Genomic DNA, 24313 nt, shown 5'->3' with positions numbered 1-24313 from the left:
ATTTGCTTAACCAGGATATATAAACTTTATTATTTCAGTCAAGTAAAACATCTTGATTTTTCTTTTTGGGTTGTGGAACCCGTGCTAGATTATGACCAAATATAATCTATATAGTCATTGGATTTAGCTACAAATGGTCACTTTCTACCCTGTATCTGCTCCAATTAACTTTAACAAATAAAATAAATTATTAGAGAAAACTTGTTACACAGTTCAGATATAATCGTGTATTAAAGGTTTATTATCAGGGAAAGGCCTCTAATAATTAAAAGATACAGTCTTGATAAGGACATTTTATAGGAAAAGAGAATGGTTAGATAATTGTTAAGCTCCAAGAAAGAAAAGAATTTAAGGGTCCTAAATGATAATCTTGACTGATAGCCAACTAGTTCAGTGAGTGGTTGGTTTTCAGAGCATCTTGATTCCATTGAAATGTATTGGAACTTTGGTTAGGGATTTTTTTCAGAAATTTTCCTATTTTCCCAAGAGGGAGTTGTGAATTACATCATCTAAACAGCTGTCTCCAAGGCCAAGTTTGGGACAGTTTCTTTTCTTTTAAACCATTACATTTTTTTGTAGATACAAACTCAAATCTGAATATTTCAAAACAAGTCACTGCTTTAAAAAGATAGGTATTTTTTTCAGAATGGCTGTTTTGGACTGAACACTCTTGACACCAGGCACTTTAAAAATTGTCCTGTCTACATGTTGTCGCTCATTAAAAAAAAAAAAAAAAAGAAAGAAAGAAGGATAAGCTCCTTCTCCACTTTTTTCCACCTCCCCACCAACTCCAAGATCCAGATGTTCTCCATCAGGGACAGGGCTCCTGAAGCACATGATACTGGCTGACACTGGGTTCCCTTTTTCACTGGATTAGATTGGATTTCAAAGCAATATCTTAATAAAGAATATGGGTGCTAGCACAACTTCTGACTGTGGCTTAGCCTTTTTTCTTATTTTTAGGTAATAAGGTGCATTTTTAGAGCTTCAAATCTTAGGCAACATGTAAAAATAAGGAAAAAACTTTTTTTTTTTCTTAAATGAAGACTGTGTCTGTATCTGAGCTGTGAAGAATACAGTAAAAAGAAACAGTAAGTGCAATATTTAAGAAAAATTTTTAAGTGAATTTCTGATTAGTGATTTAAATTGTGTATTTAATTTGATTAATGTCATACTACCTCAGGGGTCATGTTTTCTGTTTCTTTGTTGTGTATTCTGAGGACTGCTTTGGTACACCCTGGATAGATGTGGCTCTTCATTGTCAGAGGAAGAAAACTTAATATGTCAATACCACTAAATTGAAATGGCAGTGTCTGTCTTTTCATATTCATATCAGCTTCAGTGTCATTTCATCAGTGTTGTTTCAGAAACTTCTTCCTCTCTTTTCCTTACATATCACATGTCCAGGTTGTATCTTTAGGGTATGAGAATAGTTTTAGTGGCAAGGATAAAAGCGATTTCAAGAAGACTACCAAAAATAAAAGCTGGTATTTGGGCATACACAGTTGTCTTCCCTGTTTTCCCCGTACTTTCTCCCTCTCCCCTCTCCTTTGTCTCCTTACACCTCGTTTCCCTGTCTCTCAGATGTATGCACGCACACACACACACACACACACACACACAGAGAGAGAGAGAGAGAGAATGAATTATGAATGCCTTAGAGTTCATGACTTTTCTTTTTTTTTTTTTTTTTTTTTTGAGACGGAGTCTTGCTATGTCGCCCAGGGTAGAGTGCAGTGGCCGGATCTCAGCTCACTGCAAGCTCCGCCTCCCGGGTTTTTACGCCATTCTCCTGCCTCAGCCTCCCGAGTAGCCCGGACTACAGGCGCCCACCACCTCGCCCGGCTAGTTTTTTGTATTTTTTAGTAGAGACGGGGTTTCACCGTGTTAGCCAGGATGGTCTCGAACTCCTGACCTCGTGATCCGCCCGTCTCGGCCTCCCAAAGTGCTGGGATTACAGGCTTGAGCCACCGCGCCCGGCCTATGACTTTTCTTAAACTGCGTGTATGCCAACCTGTGTGCATCTTAAACTGGCAGTCTCTGAACTGAGCAACATATATCCTTTACCCTTAACCTTGAGAGGTACATAAAGGCTTTCCGGGGGTTATATAGTTAAGGATAGTTTTAAGAGTGTTAATTCTCAGGTTGTCAACTTGCATGTTTCATTCCTAAAATTGATCTTCCTCAGAGTGTGCTGAACTAGATATCTTTCTGCTTTCCTCTTTAGCAATTGTCCCTCTCTCTGACAAATATGGGCATACCTTATCTGACCTAAATCTTGATAGTGGTGTTTAAAAAGTGAATGACTCTAATGACTGAGTAGTTAACTCTCTTGCAAAATTGGTGAGTTTCAGTTGCTTTAAAAGATAATTGCAGAAGGACCAAATTGAGTTATCAGCTGATCATTAAAAACAATTTTTGAAGCATACCCCTATGTGATTTTTGGTCTATAACTTAGGAGTTCACACAAATGATTATTGCTATAACCAGAAATCGTTACACTCCCAAATGTTTGGAATGGAAGAATACAACATAAAAAATAGAATTAACCTGAATTCCGTTTCTTTCTAGCAATAAGTAATATTTATTTTTGGGTACATGGCCTCATGAGGGAGGGGGCAGAAGGTCCTGTCCATTTTTTTTATGACATGCATTTCCAATAAAAGCTTTTTATATTTTATTGGCCAGGCACAGTGGCTCATGCCTGTAATCCCAGCACTTTGGGAGGCTGAGATGGGCCAATCACCTAAGGTCAGGAGTTCAAGACCAGCCTGGCCAACATGGCGAAACTCTGTTTCTACTAAAATACAAAAATTATCCAGACATGGTGGCTCCCACCTGTAGTTCCCAGCCACTTGGGGAGGCTGAGGCACGAGAATTGCTTGAACTCAGGAGGCAGAGGCCGCAGTGAACTGAGATTGCACCACTGTACTCCAGCCTGGGTGACAGAGCGAGACTCTGTCTCAAAAAGAAATCCTTTTTATATTTTATTATAATTATAATTTGTTATATGTTAAGTGTTCTAGTAATTTAATGAGGACACAGTATTAGAACTTATGTTCTTGGAAATTTTAAAATTTACTTTTTTTGTTGTAGGGGAGTATGATAGGGTGATCAATTTAAAATATTTTGAAACACTAAAATATATTATGTTGGGATAAGCTTATGTGGAGGAAGTGAGATGGAAATATGAATTCAAGGAAAAGAGACATGATATCGAGTTCCCAGCTGCTAAAGGAGAGCTTGTTCATGTAATTTTCAAAAAGATGGATGATGATAGATTTTAAATTACTATGGCATTTACATTTCATTTATAAAAGAAATTATGACTTTGACTCCAGCAGACAGTTTTGTCCTGGACCTACAATCTGTGCTTCACTAAGAACTTTTTGACTTAAAAATGTTTGCCATCAATAGAATTGGTTGCTGACAGAGCTTTTTTTTTCCTAAAATAAAACATGAGTGCCGTAATTGTCTGCACAATGACAAAATGCAGTGATTTTCTGGCAGAAACATGGTAAAGAAAAATTAATGGTCCTAGAAAGCCTTTGACATGAAGAATCACAGGGAGAAGAAATATGAGAGCAACCAACAGGAGAACAGCAACAGAGAAGGTTGGTAGATTGTACAGAGAAGACTCAGTAGAGGGAATCCTATAATTCTTATTAAATGAAGTAAGAGAAACCCTCCTCTGAGGCTTTGTAGTTATACTCTTTTGCTATTTGAGATATGAATTTGTTCATTTATTCAACATTTGGCAATTATTGGGCACCTATCATGTGCCAGACACTGTTTTAGGCACTGGGATGAAATAGGCAAGATGACTTTTTTAAAGTACAAGGACATGAAACCTATTAGAGAAACCAGTCACATTGACAAAGAACTGTGTGAAATTTAACATGATAAGAAATTCCCTTTCATTTATTTTTTGCCAATAGTTTCTATATGTGCCTATAAAGAAAAAAAAAGTCTTTTTTTTCCTACTTAAAATGAGAAGAGAAGAATAAATAATTCTGTTTTGAGGCTTTCATTTACATTGTAAAAATCTGGAAGACAAAGCAATGATTCAGAGGAGAGCCATTTTATAAAGCTACAAATAAATAATAATGAAAGGATGACATTAAAGTTCATTAAGGTCTATAGAAAGAAGTTAAGCTACATTTTTCAAATAGATTGTGTAGCAAAGAAGAAAGAAAATGTCCAAACCCACAAATCACACCATACAAAAGCGAAATTTTTGATTTGGTGTGATGGTTAATTTTATGTGTTGACTTGACTTTGTGCCTGGGCTGCCCATGTATTTGGTTAAACATTATTTTTGGGATGTCTTTGAGTGTCTCTAGATAAGATTAGCATTTGAATAGTAGATGGAGTAAAGCAGATTGCTGTCCACATTGTGAGTGGGCAGCATCATCCAGTCCACTGAGGGCCTGAATAGAACCAAAGGTAGACGAAGGGAGAATTCGTGCTCTCTCTGCTTGAACATTTAAGCTGGGACATAAGTTTTCTGCCTGTGGGCTAGAACTTACAGCATTGGCTCTTCTGTTTTGCAAGCCTTTGGACTTATACTGAACTATATCACTGATTCTCCTGGTTCTCTAGCTTATATATGACAGATCATGGGAGTTTACCTCCATAATCACATGGGCCAATTGTATATATATTATATATAGTTGTATATATATTATATATAGTTGGCATGTATATATTATATATATATTTCCATACATATATATATATATCTGTGCATCCTATTGGTTCTGTTTCTCTACAAAACTCTGACTAATATACTTTGTACTAATTACAAAATTAGATCTAATTTCCTAAAGACTCTGAATTGCCTATGAATCAGTACTCAAGTGATTCTTAAGTCTCCCTCGAAAATTTGTTATTTATTCACTGAAATTACCTTATTAATTATTTGCTCTTGATAGTCATTCTATGTCATTCCCTTTTGGCTTTAGTAATCCCTTCCCTCATCCCACTGTCAAATCTGTTCACCTAGTTTTATAGGTTTTACTCCTTAGCTATCTGAACTATTGCAGTAGTTTTCATTTAAAATTCTTTTTTCTTCCAGCATATTCTTTATATTCATTTCAAAGTGATCTTTAAAAACTGTAAATGTTATCATTATACTTCTCTTAAATTCCTGAAATGACTCCTTAACATTTTTTAAAAGGACCTTTTTAATATAGCTGGCCTGTTTCTCCACTAGCTTTTATAAATGCTGCCAACGTAGGCCCTGAAATTGGATATCTTTACACACTTACACAATTTTCATTCAAGTGACTCTGATTATTCTTTTACAGTATTTAATTTCTTAGATTATCATTGATCTTATAAAAAATAATTGTCAAATTCTCAGAGAATTGGGGAACTCCAGAAAAATTTTCTAACATCAGTTTGAAAATTATGAATCTGGTTCTCACATGTTTGTCCTAGATGAAAACATATTTACAAGGGAATTTTATATGTCTGGATAAGGAATGTTACTAGAATACTTTGAGTCTTAAATTTATTTGGAATATGTACCAATAAAGCAGCATCATTTTTCAACATCAAGTGTTGTGCATTAAAATTCAAAGCCACACATTCCCTTTGTACTCGAAATAGAAAGGTTTTTCTCCATAGACCATCCAAAACTAAAATAAGAATTCTCAATGTTCTCTGAAATCTTCGTAATAGATTAGATTGCTATCTGAATATTATGGTCAGAAGTTGCAGGAGGAATTTATATCTCATTTTATTCCCCCAACAATCCTTTTTCTGGAATAATTCACATTTTCTGTTTGAAAAGTGTTTTGTTTTCCTAACTAGACAATTCAATATATTTATTGTCTGAAGTGAAATAATATATACAAATACCTGTGCTAGATAACAAGTTTAAAGGTCAGAGAAAACACAGAAAACTATTACTACCTAGAAATACTTAACTGTACATTGAGAAAGTCATTGATATGTTGAATCTAGTAACTGAGGTGATGGCTCAAAACTAAATAATTGAGTGTTAGAAGCCAGATTATCCTTTACTTGTATTATTTTTAAGTTTGATTCTTAATACTGTATTAAAAGTGGAAATGGTCACATCTGCCACTCAAATTGTCATATATTTTAAATTGAGGATTTATTAGTAACAGAAATATGATTTAAAATTATTTGTAACATTTACATTTCTGAAAAACGTAACTTTCTTTGACAAGTATTGTATTCATTAAGTTTGAACATTTTTCTATTTTGGTCACTATTTTCTTATGAAGGTACAAAACATAGTATGAAGAGTCTAAGACAGTTAAATTTTTTTCTATACAACTAAGCAGAAGACAACTAGGATTTTCTAGTAGAGCTACCGTAACTTGACAAAAATATGCATGAGAGTGTCTTTGATTTCATGGGTAAAAATTAGCTTGAATTGAAGAAAAGAGAAAAAGGACTAGGGAAAAATGTGTATCTTGACATTAAATGAATTATCAGAATACTTCATAATCCTTGCTTTGTAAAGATAAATTAGCAACAAAAAAAGTTTGAAAGTTTATACAGGATTTTCATCCTTACAAAAACTGTAGAACAAGTTATTCACTGTTTTTTTAGGAGACAAAAAACTTTAGAGCAATCAGGAAATTATCAACTATAAAATGTAGCATTAGGCGTATTTATGTGATATGTTCATGAAACATTACCTTACATAAGAGGTAATTAAAGATAGTGTCTTTTTTCACCCTACACATCGTAAATTATGATCGTACCATCTTCTCTTGGCTAAACTTTTGAAAACTTAAATATTGATTATAATTCATAATTTCATTTGGTCACTTCTCATGTTTTAATAAGAAATTTTAGAAAAAATTAGAAATCAATGAAATTTACTTGTTTTGCTAACAGGATGATATGTTTAAAACCAAATATATCAGTAATTACATTAAATGTAAGTAGACTACTCAGAACAAAGATGTCATTTTGGATTAAGAAAAATAATTGTGTACTAATTATAAGAGATACATGGGAAAGAGTGAAGGAACAGAAAATATTAATAATGCATACATTAAAGTAGCTTGGTATAATTATAGTAAGACGAAACAAAGCAGACTTTCAGGAAAAAAAGTGTTACTTCCACCAGAAGATAAGACAATTCTCTTTATATGTATCTAAAGAAACAGCCTCATAAGAAATGAAGTAAAAATTGATGGAGCTAAGGGGCAAATCTAAAGTAGATTTTAATATACCTCCCTCAGTAACTGATAGAATAAACAGGAAAATAATGCATTAGGAAAAGAGATGACTATAATTAAAATGATTTGCGTCACAGCTACTAGGATGGCTATTATTAAAGCAAACAAACAAACAAAAAAAACAGAAAATAAGTATCCTAAAACTCGTATGGCATGTCAAGGGACCCCAAATAGCCATAGCAATCTTGAGGAAAAAAAAAAAAAAGCAGGAGGAGGACTCATACTTTCTGATTTCAGAAATTACTACCAAGCTACAGTAATGAAAACAGTACAGCACTGGCATAAAGATAGACATGTAGACCAATAGAATTAGAATAGAGGGCCCAGGAAACTTATTTATGTTTCATAGGCACCTAACACACATAGCCCAAATGTAATTTTAGCCTATGTGTGTTAGGCACATGTGAAACATAAATAAATTTTGTGTTTAGGCTTGGGTCCCATCCTCAGGATGTATTTTTATGTATATAAAGATATTCTAAAATCAAAAAAAAGATCAGAAATCGGATATGCTCTGGTCTCAAGCAATTTGAATAAGGGATATTTAACTAGTACTGGCATAAAGACAGACACACAAACCAATGGAACAGAACGGAGATCCCAGAAATAAACCTACACACTATGGTAAAATTATCTTCAACAAAGATTCCAGAACTATGTAATAGGTAAAGGATAGTCTCTTCAACAAGTAGCCTTGAGAAAACTGGATATCCACATGCAAAATAATGAAATTGGACCTTTATCTTACACCATACACAAAATCGACTCAAAATAGATTAAATGAAGCATATGAAAAATATAAGGAATTAAACTATAAAACTCTAGAAGAAAACATAGGGGAAGAGCTTCATAACATTGGTCTTGGTGATGATTTCTTGGATATGACACCAAAAGCACAGGAATGAAAGCAAAAATAAACAAGTGGGACTATATCAAACTAAAAAGTATCTGCACAGTGGAAGAAACAACAGAGTGAAAAGGAAACCTATGGAATGGAAGAAAGTATTTGCAAACCATGCATCTGATAGGGGATTAATATCAAGAATATATAAGAAATTCATACAATGTAATATCAAAAAGAAAAAAACCTGATTAAAAATGACAAAGGACTTGATTACACATTTTTCTAGAGCAGATGTACAGATGGCAAGGTTATGTGAAAAGAGACTCAACATCACTAATCATCAGGGAAATGTAAATCAAAAACAATGAGCTGTCCCCTCTTACCTGTTAGGATGGCTATAATTTTTTTTTAAAGGTAGAAAGTAAGTGTTGTTTAGGATGTGGAGAAATTGGCATCCTTGTGCACTGTTGGTGGGAATGTAAAAGGGTGCAGCTGCTGTGGAAAATGTTATAGAAGTTTTCCCCAGATTAAAAGTGGAGCTGCCTTGTAATCCAGGAATCCTACTTCAAAGGTATTTATTCAAAAGAATTAAAAAGACGATCTGGAAGAGATATGTACACTCTCGCGTCCATTGCAGTCACTCACAGTGACCAAAAGGTGGATACATGAGCAGATAAGGTGGTCCATAAGCAGATAAATAGATAAAGAAAATGTGGTGTATATATGGAATGGAATATCCTTCAGCCTTAAAAAAGTCAGTTATACAAGATGAAAATGTTCTTGAGATCCATTGTACAACAATGTGAATATAGTTGACAATACTGTACACTTAAAATTTTTAAAGAATAGGTTTCATATTATATTATTTAAAAAATAGTTCAATAGAAGGCACAGAATGGGAGAGATTATCCAGAATCTACAGGGAACTTAAGTGTACAAACAAAAGGCAACACCATTAAAAAATGGGCAAAGGACATGAACAGACACTTTTCAAAAGACATACATGTGGCCAACAAGCATATGAGAAAATGCTCAATATCATCGTTACAGAAGTGCAAATCAAATCCACAGTGAGATACAATCTCCCACCAGTCAGAATGGCTATCACTGAAAAGTAAAAAAAATGACAGATGCTGATGAGGTTGTGGAGAAAAAAGAACACTTATATACTGCTGATGGGAATGTAAATTAGTTCAAACATTGTGGAAAGTAGTGTGCAGTTCCCCAAGGAACTGAAAATAGAACTATTAAACCTAGCAATCCCATTTCATATCCAAAGGAATATAAATTGTTCTATTATAAAGACACATGCATGGGTATGTTCAACACTATTCACGGTAGCAAAGACAATGAATCAACCTAATGCCCATAAGTAGTAGTATGGATAAAGAAAATGTGGTACATATACACCATGGAGTACCGTGCAGTCATAAAAAAGAACGAGATGACATCCTTTGCAGGAACATGGAAGGAACTGGAGGCCATTATCCTTAGCAAACTAACACAGGAAAAGAAAACCAAATACCACATGTTCTCGGTTATAAGTGGAAGCGAAATGATGAGACCACATGGACAGAAAGGAGAACAGCAGACAGTGGGGCCTTCTTGGGGGAGAAGGGTGGGAGGGAGAGGTTCAGGAAAAACAAAACAAAACTGTCGGGTACTATGCTTAGTACCCGGGTAATGAAGTAATCTCTACACCAAACTCCTTAGTCACAAGTTTCCCTGTCTTTATTTATTTATTTATTTATTTATTTATTTATTTATTTATTATTATACTTTAAGTTGTAGGGTACATGTGCATAACGTGCAGGTTTGTTACATATGTATACTTGTGCCATGTTGGTGTGCTGCACCCATCAACTCATCATTTACATCAGGTATAACTCCCAATGCAATCCCTCCCCCCTCCCCCCTCCCCATGACAGGCCCCTGTGTGTGATGTTCCCCTTCCTGAGTCCAAGTGATCTTATTGTTCAGTTCCCACCTATGAGTGAGAACATGCAGTGTTTGGTTTTCTGTTCTTGTGATAGTTTGCTAAGAATGATGGTTTCCAGCTGCATCCATGTCCCTACAAAGGACGCAAACTCATCCTTTTTGCTGGCTGCATAGTATTCCATGGTGTATATGTGCCACATTTTCTTAATCCAATCTGTCACTGATGGACATTTGGGTTGATTCCAAGTCTTTGCTATTGTGAATAGTGCTGCAATAAACATACGTGTGCATGTGTCTTTATAGCAGCATAATTTATAATCCTTTGGGTATATACCCAGTAATGGGATGGCTGGGTCATATGGTACATCTAGGTCTAGATCCTTGAGGAATCGCCATACTGTTTTCCATAATGGTTGAACTAGTTTACAATCCCACCAACAGTGTAAAAGTGTTCCTATTTCTCCACATCCTCTCCAGCACCTGTTGTTTCCTGACTTTTTAATGATCGCCATTCTAACTGGTGTGAGATGGTATCTCATTGTGGTTTTGATTTGCATTTCTCTGATGGCCAGTAATGATGAGCATTTTTTCATGTGTCTGTTGGCTGTATGCATGTCTTCTTTTGAGAAATGTCTGTTCATATCCTTTGCCCACTTTTTGATGGGGTTGTTTGTTTTTTTCTTGTAAATTTGTTTGAGTTCTTTGTAGGTTCTGGATATTAGCCCTTTGTCAGATGAGTAGATTGCAAAAATTTTCTCCCATTCTGTAGGTTGCCTGTTCACTCTGATGGTAGTTTCTTTTGCTGTGCAGAAGCTCTTTAATTTAATGAGATCCCATTTGTCAATTTTGGCTTTTGCTGCCGTTGCTTTTGGTGTTTTAGACATGAAGTCTTTGCCCATGCCTATGTCCTGAATGGTACTACCTAGGTTTTCCTCTAGGATTTTTATGGTATTAGGTCTAACATTTAAGTCTCTAATCCATCTTGAATTAATTTTCATATAAGGAGTAAGGAAAGGATCCAGTTTCAGCTTTCTACTTATGGCTAGCCAATTTTCCCAGCACCATTTATTAAATAGGGAATCCTTTCCCCATTTCTTGTTTCTCTCAGGTTTGTCAAAGATCAGATGGCTGTAGATGTGTGGTATTATTTCTGAGGACTCTGTTCTGTTCCATTGGTCTATATCTCTGTTTTGGTACCAGTACCATGCTGTTTTGGTTACTGTAGCCTTGTAGTATAGTTTGAAGTCAGGTAGCGTGATGCCTCCAGCTTTGTTCTTTTGACTTAGGATTGTCTTGGAGATGCAGGCTCTTTTTTGGTTCCATATGAACTTTAAAGCAGTTTTTTCCAATTCTGTGAAGAAACTCATTGGTAGCTTGATGGGGATGGCATTGAATCTATAAATTACCTTGGGCAGTATGGCCATTTTCACGATATTGATTCTTCCTATCCATGAGCATGGTATGTTCTTCCATTTGTTTGTGTCCTCTTTTATTTCACTGAGCAGTGGTTTGTAGTTCTCCTTGAAGAGGTCCTTTACATCCCTTGTAAGTTGGATTCCTAGGTATTGTATTCTCTTTGAAGCAATTGTGAATGGAAGTTCATTCCTGATTTGGCTCTCTGTTTGTCTGTTACTGGTGTATAAGAATGCTTGTGATTTTTGCACATTAATTTTGTATCCTGAGACTTTGCTGAAGTTGCTTATCAGCTTAAGGAGATTTTGGGCTGAGACAATGGGGTTTTCTAAATATACAATCATGTCATCTGCAAACAGGGACAGTTTGACTTCTTCTTTTCCTAACTGAATACCCTTGATTTCTTTCTCTTGCCTAATTGCCTTAGCCAGAACTTCCAACACTATGTTGAATAGGAGTGGTGAGAGAGGGCATCCCTGTCTTGTGCCAGTTTTCAAAGGGAATTTTTCCAGTTTTTGCCCATTCAGTATGGTATTGGCTGTGGGTTTGTCATAAATAGCTCTTATTATTTTGAGGTACGTTCCATCAATACCGAATTTATTCAGCGTTTTTAGCATGAAGGGCTGTTGAATTTTGTCAAAAGCCTTTTCTGCATCTATTGAGATAATCATGTGGTTCTTGTCTTTGGTTCTGTTCATATGCTGGATTATGTTTATTGATTTGCGAATGTTGAACCAGCCTTGCATCCCAGGGATGAAGCCCACTTGATCATGGTGGATAAGCTTTTTGATGTGTTGCTGAATCCGGTTTGCCAGTATTTTATTGAGGATTTTTGCATCGATGTTCATCAGGGATATTGGTCTAAAATTCTCTTTTTTTGTTGTGTCTCTGCCAGGCTTTGGTATCAGGATGATGTTGGCCTCATAAAATGAGTTAAGGAGGATTCCCTCTTTTTCTATTGATTGGAATAGTTTCAGAAGGAATGGTACCAACTCCTCCTTGTACCTCTGGTAGAATTCAGCTGTGAATCCATCTGGTCCTGGACTTTTTTTGGTTGGTAGGCTATTAATTATTGCCTCAATTTCAGAGCCTGCTATTGGTCTATTCAGGTATTCAACTTCTTCCTGGTTTAGTCTTGGAAGAGTGTAAGTGTCCAGGAAATTATCCATTTCTTCTAGATTTTCCAGTTTATTTGCGTAGAGGTGTTTATAGTATTCTCTGATGGTAGTTTGTATTTCTGTGGGGTCGGTGGTGATATCCCCTTTATCATTTTTAATTGCGTCGATTTGATTCTTCTCTCTTCTTCTTTATTAGTCTTGCTAGTGGTCTGTCAATTTTGTTGATCTTTTCAAAAAACCAACTCCTGGATTCATTGATTTTTTGGAGAGTTTTTTGTGTCTCTATCTCCTTCAGTTCTGCTCTGATCTTAGTTATTTCTAGCCTTCTGCTAGCTTTCGAATGTGTTTGCTCTTGCTTCTCTAGTTCTTTTAATTGTGATGTTAGAGTGTCAATTTTAGATCTTTCCTGCTTTCTCTTGTGGGCATTTAGTGCTATAAATTTCCCTCTACACACTGCTTTAAATGTGTCCCAGAGATTCTGGTATGTTGTATCTTTGTTCTCATTGGTTTCAAAGAACATCTTTATTTCTGCCTTCATTTCGTTATGTACCCAGTAGTCATTCAGGAGCAGGTTGTTCAGTTTCCATGTAGTTGAGCGGTTTTGATTGAGTTTCTTAGTCCTGAGTTCTAGTTTGATTGCACTGTGGTCTGAGAGACAGTTTGTTATAATTTCTGTTCTTGTACATTTGCTGAGGAGTGCTTTACTTCCAATTACGTGGTCGATTTTGGAGTAAGTACGATGTGGTGCTGAGAAGAATGTATATTCTGTTGATTTGGGGTGGAGAGTTCTATAGATGTCTATTAGGTCTGCTTGCTGCAGAGATGAGTTCAATTCCTGGATATCCTTGTTAACTTTCTGTCTCGTTGATCTGTCTAATGTTGACAGTGGAGTGTTGAAGTCTCCCATTATTATTGTATGGGAGTCTAAGTCTCTTTGTAAGTCTCTAAGGACTTGCTTGATGAATCTGGGTGCTCCTGTATTAGGTGCATATATATTTAGGATAGTTAGCTCTTCCTGTTGAATTGATCCCTTTACCATTATGTAATGGCCTTCTTTGTCTCTTTTGATCTTTGATGGTTTAAAGTCTGTTTTATCAGAGACTAGTATTGCAACCCCCGCTTTTTTTTGTTCTCCATTTGCTTGGTGAATCTTCCTCCATCCCTTTATTTTGAGCCTATGTATGTCTCTGCGTGTGAGATGGGTCTCCTGAATACAGCAGACTGATGGGTCTTGACTCTTTATCCAGTTTGCCAGTCTGTGTCTTTTAATTGGAGCATTTAGTCCATTTACATTTAAGGTTAAGATTGTTATGTGTGAACTTGATCCTGCCATTATGATATTAACTGGTTATTTTGCTCGTTAGTTGATGCAGTTTCTTCCTAGCCTCGATGGTCTTTACATTTTGGCATGTTTTTGCAATGGCTGGTACCGGTTGTTCCTTTCCATGTTTAGTGCTTCCTTCAGGGTCTCTTGTAAGGCAGGCCTAGTGGTGACAAAATCTCTAAGCATTTGCTTATCTGTAAAGGATTTTATTTCTCCTTCACTTATGAAACTTAGTTTGGCTGGATATGAAATTCTGGGTTTAAAATTCTTTTCTTTAAGAATGTTGAATATTGGCCCCCACTCTCTTCTGGCTTGGAGAGTTTCTGCCGAGAGATCTGCTGTTAGTCTGATGGGCTTCCCTTTGTGGGTAACCCGACCTTTCTCTCTGGCTGCCCTTAAGATTTTTTCCTTCATTTCAACTTTGGTGAATCTGGCAATTATGTGTCTTGGAGTTGCTCTTCTCGAGGAGTATCTTTGTGGCGTTCTCTGTATTTCCTGGATTTGAATGTTGGCCTGCCCTACTAGGTTGGGGAAGTTCTCCTGGATGATATCCTGAAGAGTGTTTTCCAACTTGGTTCCATTTTCCCCCTCACTTTCAGGCACCCCAATCAGACGTAGATTTGGTCTTTTTACATAATCCCATACTTCTTGCAGGCTTTGTTCATTTCTTTTTCTTCTTTTTTCTTTTGGTTTCTCTTCTCGCTTCATTTCATTCATTTGATCCTCAATCGCTGATACTCTTTCTTCCAGTTGATCGAGTCGGTTACTGAAGCTTGTGCATTTGTCACGTATTTCTCGTGTCATGGTTTTCATCTCTTTCATTTCGTTTAGGACCTTCTCTGCATTAATTACTCTAGCCATCAATTCTTCCACTTTTTTTTCAAGATTTTTAGTTTCTTTGCGCTGGGTACGTAATTCCTCCTTTAGCTCTGAGAAATTTGATGGACTGAAGCCTTCTTCTCTCATCTCGTCAAAGTCATTCTCCGTCCAGCTTTGATCCGTTGCTGGCGATGAGCTGCGCTCCTTTGCCGGGGGAGATGCGCTCTTATTTTTTGAATTTCCAGCTTTTCTGCCCTGCTTTTTCCCCATCTTTGTGGTTTTATCTGCCTCTGGTCTTTGATGATGGTGATGTACTGATGGGGTTTTGGTGTAGGTGTCCTTCCTGTTTGATAGTTTTCCTTCTAACAATCAGGACCCTCAGCTGTAGGTCTGTTGGAGATTGCTTGAGGTCCACTCCAGACCCTGTTTGCCTGGGTATCAGCAGCAGAGGCTGCAGAAGATAGAATATTTCTGAACAGCGAGTGTACCTGTCTGATTCTTGCTTTGGAAGCTTCCTCTCAGGGGTGTACTCCACCCTGTGAGGTGTGGGGTGTCAGACTGCCCCTAGTGGGGGATGTCTCCCAGTTAGGCTACTCAGGGGTCAGGGACCCACTTGAGCAGGGAGTCTGTCCCTTCTCAGATCTCAACCTCCGTGTTGGGAGATCCACTGCTCTCTTCAAAGCTGTCAGACAGAGTCGTTTGCGTCTGCAGAGGCTTCGGCTGTGTTTGTTATTGCCCTGTCCCCAGAGGTGGAGTCTACAGAGACAGGCAGGTTTCCTTGAGCTGCTGTGAGCTCCACCCAGTTCGAGCTTCCCAGCAGCTTTGTTTACCTACTTAAGCCTCAGCAATGGCGGGCGCCCCTCCCCCAGCCTCGCTGCTGCCTTGCCGGTAGATCACAGACTGCTGTGCTAGCAATGAGGGAGGCTCCGTGGGTGTGGGACCCTCCCGGCCAGGTGTGGGCTATGATCTCCTGGTGTGCCTGTTTGCTTAAAGCGCAGTATTGGGGTGGGAGTTACCCGATTTTCCAGGTGTTGTGTGTCTCAGTTCCCCTGGCTAGGAAAAGGGATTCCCTTCCCCCTTGCGCTTCCCAGGTGAGGCAATGCCTCGCCCTGCTTCAGCTCTCGCTGGTCGGGCTGCAGCAGCTGACCAGCACCGATCGTCCGGCACTCCCCAGTGAGATGAACCCAGTACCTCAGTTGAAAATGCAGAAATCACCGGTCTTCTGTGTGGCTCGCGCTGGGAGTTGGAGACTGGAGCTGTTCCTATTCGGCCATCTTGCTCCGCCCCCGAGTTTCCCTGTCTAACATGTACCCCTGAACCTAAAATAAATATTAAAATATTTTTTTTTAAAAAGAATAACAAAATAACTGATATCTGGAATATACAAAACTTGATTTAATAATAAGGCAATGACAACCAAATAGAAAAATGGTCGAGACTTGAACAAGTACTTTACCAAAGAGGATTTCCCAGTGGCCAATAAAAAAGAAAAGAAAAAAAGAAAAAGTACTCAGTTTTTCTTATAATAGCACCGGGCTTATTCTCATTCTTGGCAGATTGTTTCTACACTTTGAATGAACATATTAATATTAACCATATCTTTTATTTTTTTGTATTCTGATGCTTTGACATTCTAGTGTTTTGCTGACCCTAGAAGTACAGCGCCTTTCAGTGTTTGCCCATTTCTAGAGCTAGTAAACAACTGCCCTGAAATGTACTTTTCAAATGCAGATCAACCAATCCAGAGCCCACACCCCAACCACCTCCTTTATTAAGCTCTTACTCTCCATACCACTGTTTACCTGTGCTAATCACCCCAGAGATAGGTACCAGAAAACTAGGGTCAGCCCCTATGTCCCAGAGCTTCCTGAAATCATTCAAACTAGCCAATCTTAAACCTTTTTTTTTTTTTTTTTTTTTTTTTTTGAGACAGAGTCTTGCTCTGTCACCCAGGCTGGAGTGCAGTGGCGTGATCTCGGCTCACTGCAACCTCCACTTCCCGGGTTCACACCATTCTCCTGCCTCAGCCTCCGAAGTAGCTGGGACTATAGGTGCCCGCCACCACGCCCGGCTAATTTTTTTTTGTAATTTTAGTAGAAAGGGTTTCACCGTGTTAGCCAGGATGGTCTAGATCTCCTGACCTCGTGGTCTGCCCGCCTCGGCCTCCCAAAGTGCTGGGATTACAAGCGTGAGCCACTGCACCCGGCCGCCAATCTTAAACCTTAGGGCTTGCCTTTCCCACTCCTTCCCCTAGAAACCACAGTTAAGCCTCTTGTTCGCAGTCCTCTCTCTCCTTCTGCCTCCTGACTGATGCTGGTCCTTCCTCATGTAGCCCTCTCTGGTGGTGCACACTCCCTCCTTTTGTGAATAATAAATTGTCTTTTCAAAATGGCAATTACCTTGTTATCTGTCAGCCTTACTGTATCTCAAATTTCCTGTTAATATCTTATATTCGAAATATAATCTTCCTATAATCCATATTGTCCTAATCCATATTCAGTCAGTCATATGTTAAATGTAAGTAGAATCACGGTAAGATCACTACACACCAGAATGGCTAAAATGAAAAAGACTGATAGTATCAAGTGATGGCAAAAATGTGGAGTGACAGAAACTTTTATATATTCTTCATGGGAATATAAGTTGGTACAACCACTTTGGAAAGTCCTTGTCATTATCTACTATGACCCAGCAATTCCATTTGTAGGTATATACCAAACTGTTAAGTGTGCACATTGCACTAAAAGACATAGACATGTATAAAAACATTCACTGTGGCATAACAACCCTAAACTGGAGATCTAAATAGCAATATTAGAATAGATAAATAAGTTGTGGTATATTTTCGTAATGGAATATCCTATGGGAATGAAAATGAATAAACTAGCCACAAGCAATAGCATGGAGGCATTTCATATGGGCACAAAAGAATACATGCTTTATGATATACTTTATATGAAGATCAAAGCAGACAAAACTATTAGAAGTCATGATAATGGCTACTCCTGGGGAGAAGAAAGAGGGTAGTGACTGGGGAGAGGTCAAAAGATTTCTAAGGTATTGTTTATGTTCTAATCCTTAAACTGAATGTTGGTTACATGACTACATTCACTTTGTGATAACTCATTGAGCCATACAGTTATAATTCATGAACTTTCTCTGCTAATTTTCATAAAGGTTTTTTTTTTTTTGAGATGGAGTTTCGCTCTCGTTGCTCAGGCTGGAGTGCAATGGTGTAATCTCCTCTTCAACCTCCTCTTCCCGGGTTCAAGCGATTCTCCTGCCTCAGCCTCCCGAGTAGCTGGGATTATAGGCATGCACCACCACGCCTGGCTAATTTTGTATTTTTAGTAGAGATGGGGTTTCTCCACATTGGTCAGGGTGGTCTTGAACTCCCAACCTCAGGTGATCCGCCCGCCTCAGCCTCCCAAAGTGCTGTGATTACAGGCGTGAGCCAACATGCCTGGCCTACAAAATTTTTTTTTTTTAAACTATAATTAGTTACAGAGTTGTGTTTCATTTAAGCATCTAACATTCTTAGGTTTGGAATATTAGACTTTGAATTTATCATAGTATTGATAAATGTATACATTTGAGAGTAAATCATATAAAATATTCTACCTAAATGATGTGTTGATGCTTATTGCTTGATTTTATTACAACATCCTACCAGTTTTGGTAAAGAAAAAATTTTTCTGACACTTGTTAAAATGGTAAAGAAATCTTTATTCAAGACTATTGCAATAGGTATGTGGCAATAGGTGAGAGAAATCAGAATAAAACAAGAACGACTGGGGATTTACAGCCAAGGAGCATGGTAAAGTGTCGTGGATAGAAAATTACTGGGAGGAGACATCAAGTGTAGGGGGATTTTGCTAAATTGACTTGACAAGAATCTTACTAAAGGCCAAGGAGTTATACATCAAAGGAAGTTGACCAAATACCAGGAGTGAGCAACCTGGTATAGTGGCTCATGCCTGCAATCCCAGCTACTCAGAAGGCTAGGGTGGGCAGATCACTTGAGCCCAGGAGTTTGAGGCTACAGTGAGCTATGATTGTGCCACTGCAGTCTAGCGTGGGCAACAGAGCAAGCCCTATCTCAAACAAACAAACAAATAATAAATAAATGATTAATCAATATTAAGGATGGGAGGACTCTCAGTAAACTAGCTTAGCAGGATTCTTTGCTAAGATTGGGCTGCAGAGGCCAAAGATAGGACAAGATAGGTGGGGGTTAGTGGGGGATGTGGTCAAGCTCCACGCCTAGAGGAAAAGAGGCCTTAGAGGAGCCTGATTAAAGTTTAGTGAAAGGGAGAGGCTTTGCCAGTTTCTTCTTCTCCTCCTTCTTCTTCCTTCTTTCCTCCTCCTCCTCCTCCTCCTCTTCCTCCTTCTCCTCCTCCTCCTCCTCCTCCTCCTTCTCCTCCTCCTCCTCCTCCTCCTCTTCCTCCTGCTTCTCCTCCTTCTCCTCCTTCTCCTCCTACACCCCCTCCTCCTTCCTTTCTTCATTTTTTGCTTGTAATAATATGGGCTTAATGTTGTTCTTGGCAGGATGGTTCCTTTAATTACCTTGCTAAAATTCATACTACCATAATCTATATTCAATTAATATAGCAGTTGAAGGACTTACATTGATAAAAGACAATGATTATGAAGATTGTTGGATGTAGTTAGAGATTTATGTGAAATATTCACTTAGCTATAATATTAAAGAACCGTAGTCTGTAGTATATTTTTTTGTGATATAAAGTTATGAACGTTTTTAGAAGCTTAAGAGAACCATCAGTGTTTTTAGAAAAGGAAAACAAGCAAATCATGAAATGTTAACAGCCCAAATATCTAAAGATGGAATATTATTTCATCAGGGAATGAAATAATAACTTTTTAAAAATAACTTTTTTTCTTCAATTACAAAGGTTTAAAAAGTACCTATTGAAAAACTGAACAAAGTAAAACTACAGTGTAGCCGTTGATATTAATACATTTTGAAGTACATTCTGCTAGTCTTTTTCTGTGCATTATTTACAACCTTTTTTGGTAACTTTTCCTTTATTTTATTTGAATAGATTCAGAGGATACATTTTGTTGCATGGGTGAGATATATTGCCTAGCTTTGATGTATTGGCTTTTAGTGTACCATCACCTGAATAATGAAAATTGTATCCAATAGGCAATTTTTCAGCCCTCACCCCTTTCCCTACCTCTCCCTATTTAGAGTCCCCAGTGTCTATTATTCCCCTCTGTAGTTCCATGTGTACCCATTGTTTAGCTCCCACTTACAAGTGAGAACATAGGGTATTTGATTTTCTGCTTGACTCATTTCACTTAGGATAATGGCCTCCAGCTCCATCTGTTGTTGCAAAAGACATGATTTCATTCTTTTTTTAATGGCTGCATAATATTCCGTGGTCTATATCTATATATCCATATCTATATCTGTCTATCTACACAAACTCCCTACATTTTCTTTATTCACCCATTGATAGACACTTAGGGTGATTCCATAATTTGGCTATGGTGAATAGTGCTACAATAAACATGAGAGTGAAGTATCTCTTTGATATAATGATTTCTTTTCTTTTGGATATGTATCCAGTAGTGGAATTACTGGATCATATGGTAGTCTTTAGTTTTTTGAGGGACATCTATGCTGTTTTACATAGTGGCTATACTAATTTACATTTCCTCCAAAAGAATAGGAGGGTTCCCCTTTCTCCACATCCTTACTAGCATTTGTTATTTTTTGTCCTTTTAATAAAAGCCATTTTAACTGGGGTGAGATGATATCTCATTGTGGTTTTGATTTGCATTTTCCTAATGATTAGTGATGTTGAGCCTTTTTTCATATACCTATTGGCCATTTGTATGTATTTTTGTTTGTTTGTTTGTGATGGAGTTTCACTCTGTTGCCCAGGTGAAGGGCAGTGGCACAATCTCTGGCTCACTGAAACCCCTGCTTCCCAGGTTCAAGTGATTCTCCTGCCTCAGCCTCCCAAATAGCTGGGATTACAGGTGTGCAACACTATGCATAGCTAATTTTTGTATTTTTGGTAGAGACAGGGTTTCACCATCTTGGCCAGGCTGGTCTTGAACTCCTGACCTCAGGTGATCCACCCGCTTCATCCTCCCAAAGTGTTGAGATTACAGGTATGAGCCACCACACCTGGCTCCATTTGTATGTCCTTTGAGAAATGTCTACTCAGATCTTTTGCCCATTTTTAAATTCGATCTTGTTTGTTTGTTTTTTGCTGTTGTTGGAGATCCCTATAGATTCTGGTTATTAATCCCATCTCAGATGGATAGTTTGAAAATATTTTCTCTCATTCTGTAGGTTGTCTCTTCACTTTGTTGATTGTTTGCCGTGCAGAAGCTTTTTGGCTTCATGTGATCTTATTTGTTTATTTTTGCTTTTGTTGCCTGTGCTTTTGCTGTCTTACGCAATAAAATTTTTGCCCAGACCAGTGTCCTCAAGCATTTCCCTAATGTTTTCTTGTAGTAGTTTCATGGTTTCCCATCCTAGATTTAAGTCTTTAGTCAATTTTGATTTGAGTCTTGTATATGGTGAGTGATAGGACACTAATTTTATTCTTCTGCATATGGTTATCTAGTTTTCCCAGCATGATTTATTGAAGAGGCCGTCCTTTTCCCAGTGTATGTTCTCAGTACTTTTGTCACAAATGAGTTGACCGTTCTGGGTTCTCTAATCTGTTTCATTAGTCTATGGGTCTATTTTTATGTGGCGTTGGTTACTTTGGCTTTGTGTAGTATATTTTGAACTCAGGTAGTGTGATGCTGCCAATGTAGTCCTTTTTGCTCAGGATTACTTCAGGCTCTATTTTGGTTCCATATAAATGTTAGGTTTGTTTTTTCTATTTCTATGAAAAATCTCATTGGTATATTGATAGGGATTATATTGAATTTATAGGTTGCTTTGGGTAGTATTATTTTAATGATACTGATTTTTGCAAACTATGATTATGGGATGTCTTTTCATTTTTTGTGTGTTCTTTTCATCAGTGTTCTTTTCCTCAACTGATTTTTCTTGTATAGATCTTTCACTTATTTGGTTAAATTGACTCCTAGGTATTTTTTATCTTTTGTAGATATTGTAAATAGGATTGCTTTCTTGAGTTCTTTTTCAGATTGTTCACTGTTGGCATATATAAATGCTACTGATTTTTGTATGTTGATTTTGTATCCACAACTTTACTGAATTTGCTTTACAGGTTTTTGTTAATTTTCGTTGATTTTTCTTTCTGGATGATCTGTGTGTTACCAAGAGTGAGGTGTTAAAGTTCCTTACTGTTATTATATTACAGTGTCTCTTTCTCTTTAGATCTTTAATATTTGCTTTGTATACTTGAGAGCACCAGAGGTGGGTGCATAGATATTTATAATTGTTTTATCCTCTTGCTGAATTCACGCCTTTATCATTATATAGTGACTCTCTTAATCTCTTTTTAGTCTTTGATTTTTACTCTATTTTTGCTAATGTAAGTATATTCTGGTTTTTTTGTTTTTTGTTTTTTTTAGTTTAGTTTAGTCTGTCTGTTTGTTTGTTTCAAGTTGTATATAATACCTTTTTCCACTCCTTCACTTTGTCTATGTGTCTTGATAGTTTAAGTGGGTTTCTTGTAGGCAGTGTATATTTGGGTCATGTTTCTTTATTAATTCAGCCACTCTCTGCCTTTTAATTGGAGAATTGAGTTCATTTACAGTCAGTGTTATTATTGATAAATAAGGACTTAACTACTGCCATTTTGTTGCTTGTTTTCTGGTTGCTTTGTAACTCCTCTCTTCCTTTCATTCTTTCTTACTGTTTTCCTTTGTGGTTAAGTGATTCTCTCTGGTAGTATTTTTTAATCCACTGCTTGATTTTTAAAACATTTTTGTGGGTACATAGGTTTATATATTTATGGGTTAGCTGAGATGTTTTGATACAGGCATGTAATCTGAAATAAGCATACCATGGAGAATGGGGTATCCATTTCAAGCATTTATCCTTTGAGTTACCAATAATACAATTACATTCTTTAAGGTATTTTAAAAATACAATTAAGTTTATTATTGACTATAGTTATCCTATTGCGCTGTCAAATAGTAGGTCTTATTCATTCTTTCTATTTTTTCATGCTCATTAATTGTCCGCATTTCCCCTACCATCCCCCTACTACTCTTTCTAGCTTCTGGTAACCATCCTTCTACTCTCTATGTCCATGAGTTCAATTGTTTTGATTTTTAGATCCCACAAATAAGTAAGAACATGAAATGTTTGTCTTTCTGTTCCTGATTTATTTCACTTAACATCATAATCTCCAGTTCCATCCATGTTGTTGCAAATGATGGATCTCATTCATTTTTTTATGGCTATTTGAATAGTACTCCATTGTGACTATGTACCACATTTTCTTCATTCATCTGTTGATGGACAGTTAGGTTGCTTCCAAATCTTAAGTATTGTAATCAGTGCTACAACAAACATAGGAGTACCGATGTCTTTTTGATACACTGATTTCCTTTCTTTTGGGTATATACCCAGCAGTGGGATTGCTGGTACTTGATATTTTTAGTGAATCTATTATAGGTTTTAGGGTTGTGGTTATCATGAGTTTATAAAAACATCTTATAGATGTTATTTTAAGGAGATGTCAGCTTATCTTTCAATAGAAACAAATAATGAAGAAATAGAAAAAAAAATCTCTACACTTAACTCCATTCCTCTCACATTTTGACTTTTAGTTATTGCATTTACATATTTTTATATTAACCATATCTTTATAGATTGCTCTAGCTATTTTTTTTTTTGATAGATATATGTTTGGAGTTTCATTCTAGAGATATGAGTCTATTGCACCCCAGCCTTACAGTACTAGAGTTCGGGGTTTGTCTCTGTACTCAATTTTACCAGCACAATGTATTTGGCAGATTGTGGGAGAGGTGTCATGAATATAGAAGTCTGATTCTCTTATTGTCTGCCCAGTTTTTTCACTTCTCTTTGAACCTAGAGATTGCTTCATCCTCAGATTTCAGTTCTGGGATATTGCTCGTTGTAATCTTGGCAGAAGGTATTTGTTTTTAGTTTTCTCTTGGGGTGAGGTGAAGCTTGATTCCTTGTACTCCACCATTTTGGTGATACAACTTTTGTCTCAAAATGTACGTTGAAATCTTTTGTACACTGATTGCTCCCTAACCCTTTTTTCTCTTTTATGTGTATATTTTCTTTTTATGTCTTAAGTGTAATTTTAATGGAAAGAAAAGGTAAATAAATTAGTAGTCTTAAACAGAACTAGACAGTTTGCTTTCTTTATTTAATAATATATTGTGAACATACTGTTTAAGCATAGGCATGATTTTAGTTTTGATGTTAAAATTATATTCTTTATTCCTCAGTTATGTATTTAGACAGTTCTAATGAAATTCACAGTGAAGACAAATATTTTTCCAATATTGAATTCACTACATGATGATGTTTTTTTATTTTATTAGTGATTTGTTTAGAGACCTTTAGTTTGTTTTGTTTCTTTTCAGAGAAAGAATTCCAAATTTTCCTGTCCTCAACCTGTTGTTTTACTCTGCAGATTCAGATGTCATGCATTAAAGATGCATGCTCTCATTTTTGTGTCATGCAATTTAA

General features: G+C 36.9%; 1 protein-coding gene across 2 annotated transcripts in view; it reads left to right on the top strand.

Annotated features, from left to right (window-relative positions):
* The window catches only part of ZCWPW2 (zinc finger CW-type and PWWP domain containing 2), a 159521-nt gene that overhangs the window by 1409 nt on the left and 133799 nt on the right, over positions 1-24313 (top strand). For both annotated transcript variants that reach the window (XR_012430625.1, XM_015445012.4), the window contains exon 2: positions 964-1091. The gene's annotated coding sequence lies outside the window, so the exon portion shown is untranslated. The remainder of the gene's footprint in view (positions 1-963; positions 1092-24313) is intronic.

This window comes from Macaca fascicularis, chromosome 2 (assembly GCF_037993035.2).
Source record: "Macaca fascicularis isolate 582-1 chromosome 2, T2T-MFA8v1.1".
NCBI lineage: Eukaryota > Metazoa > Chordata > Mammalia > Primates > Cercopithecidae > Macaca > Macaca fascicularis.
Note: the sequence above shows the minus strand (reverse complement) of the source record. Positions and strands in the feature narration are given on the sequence as shown.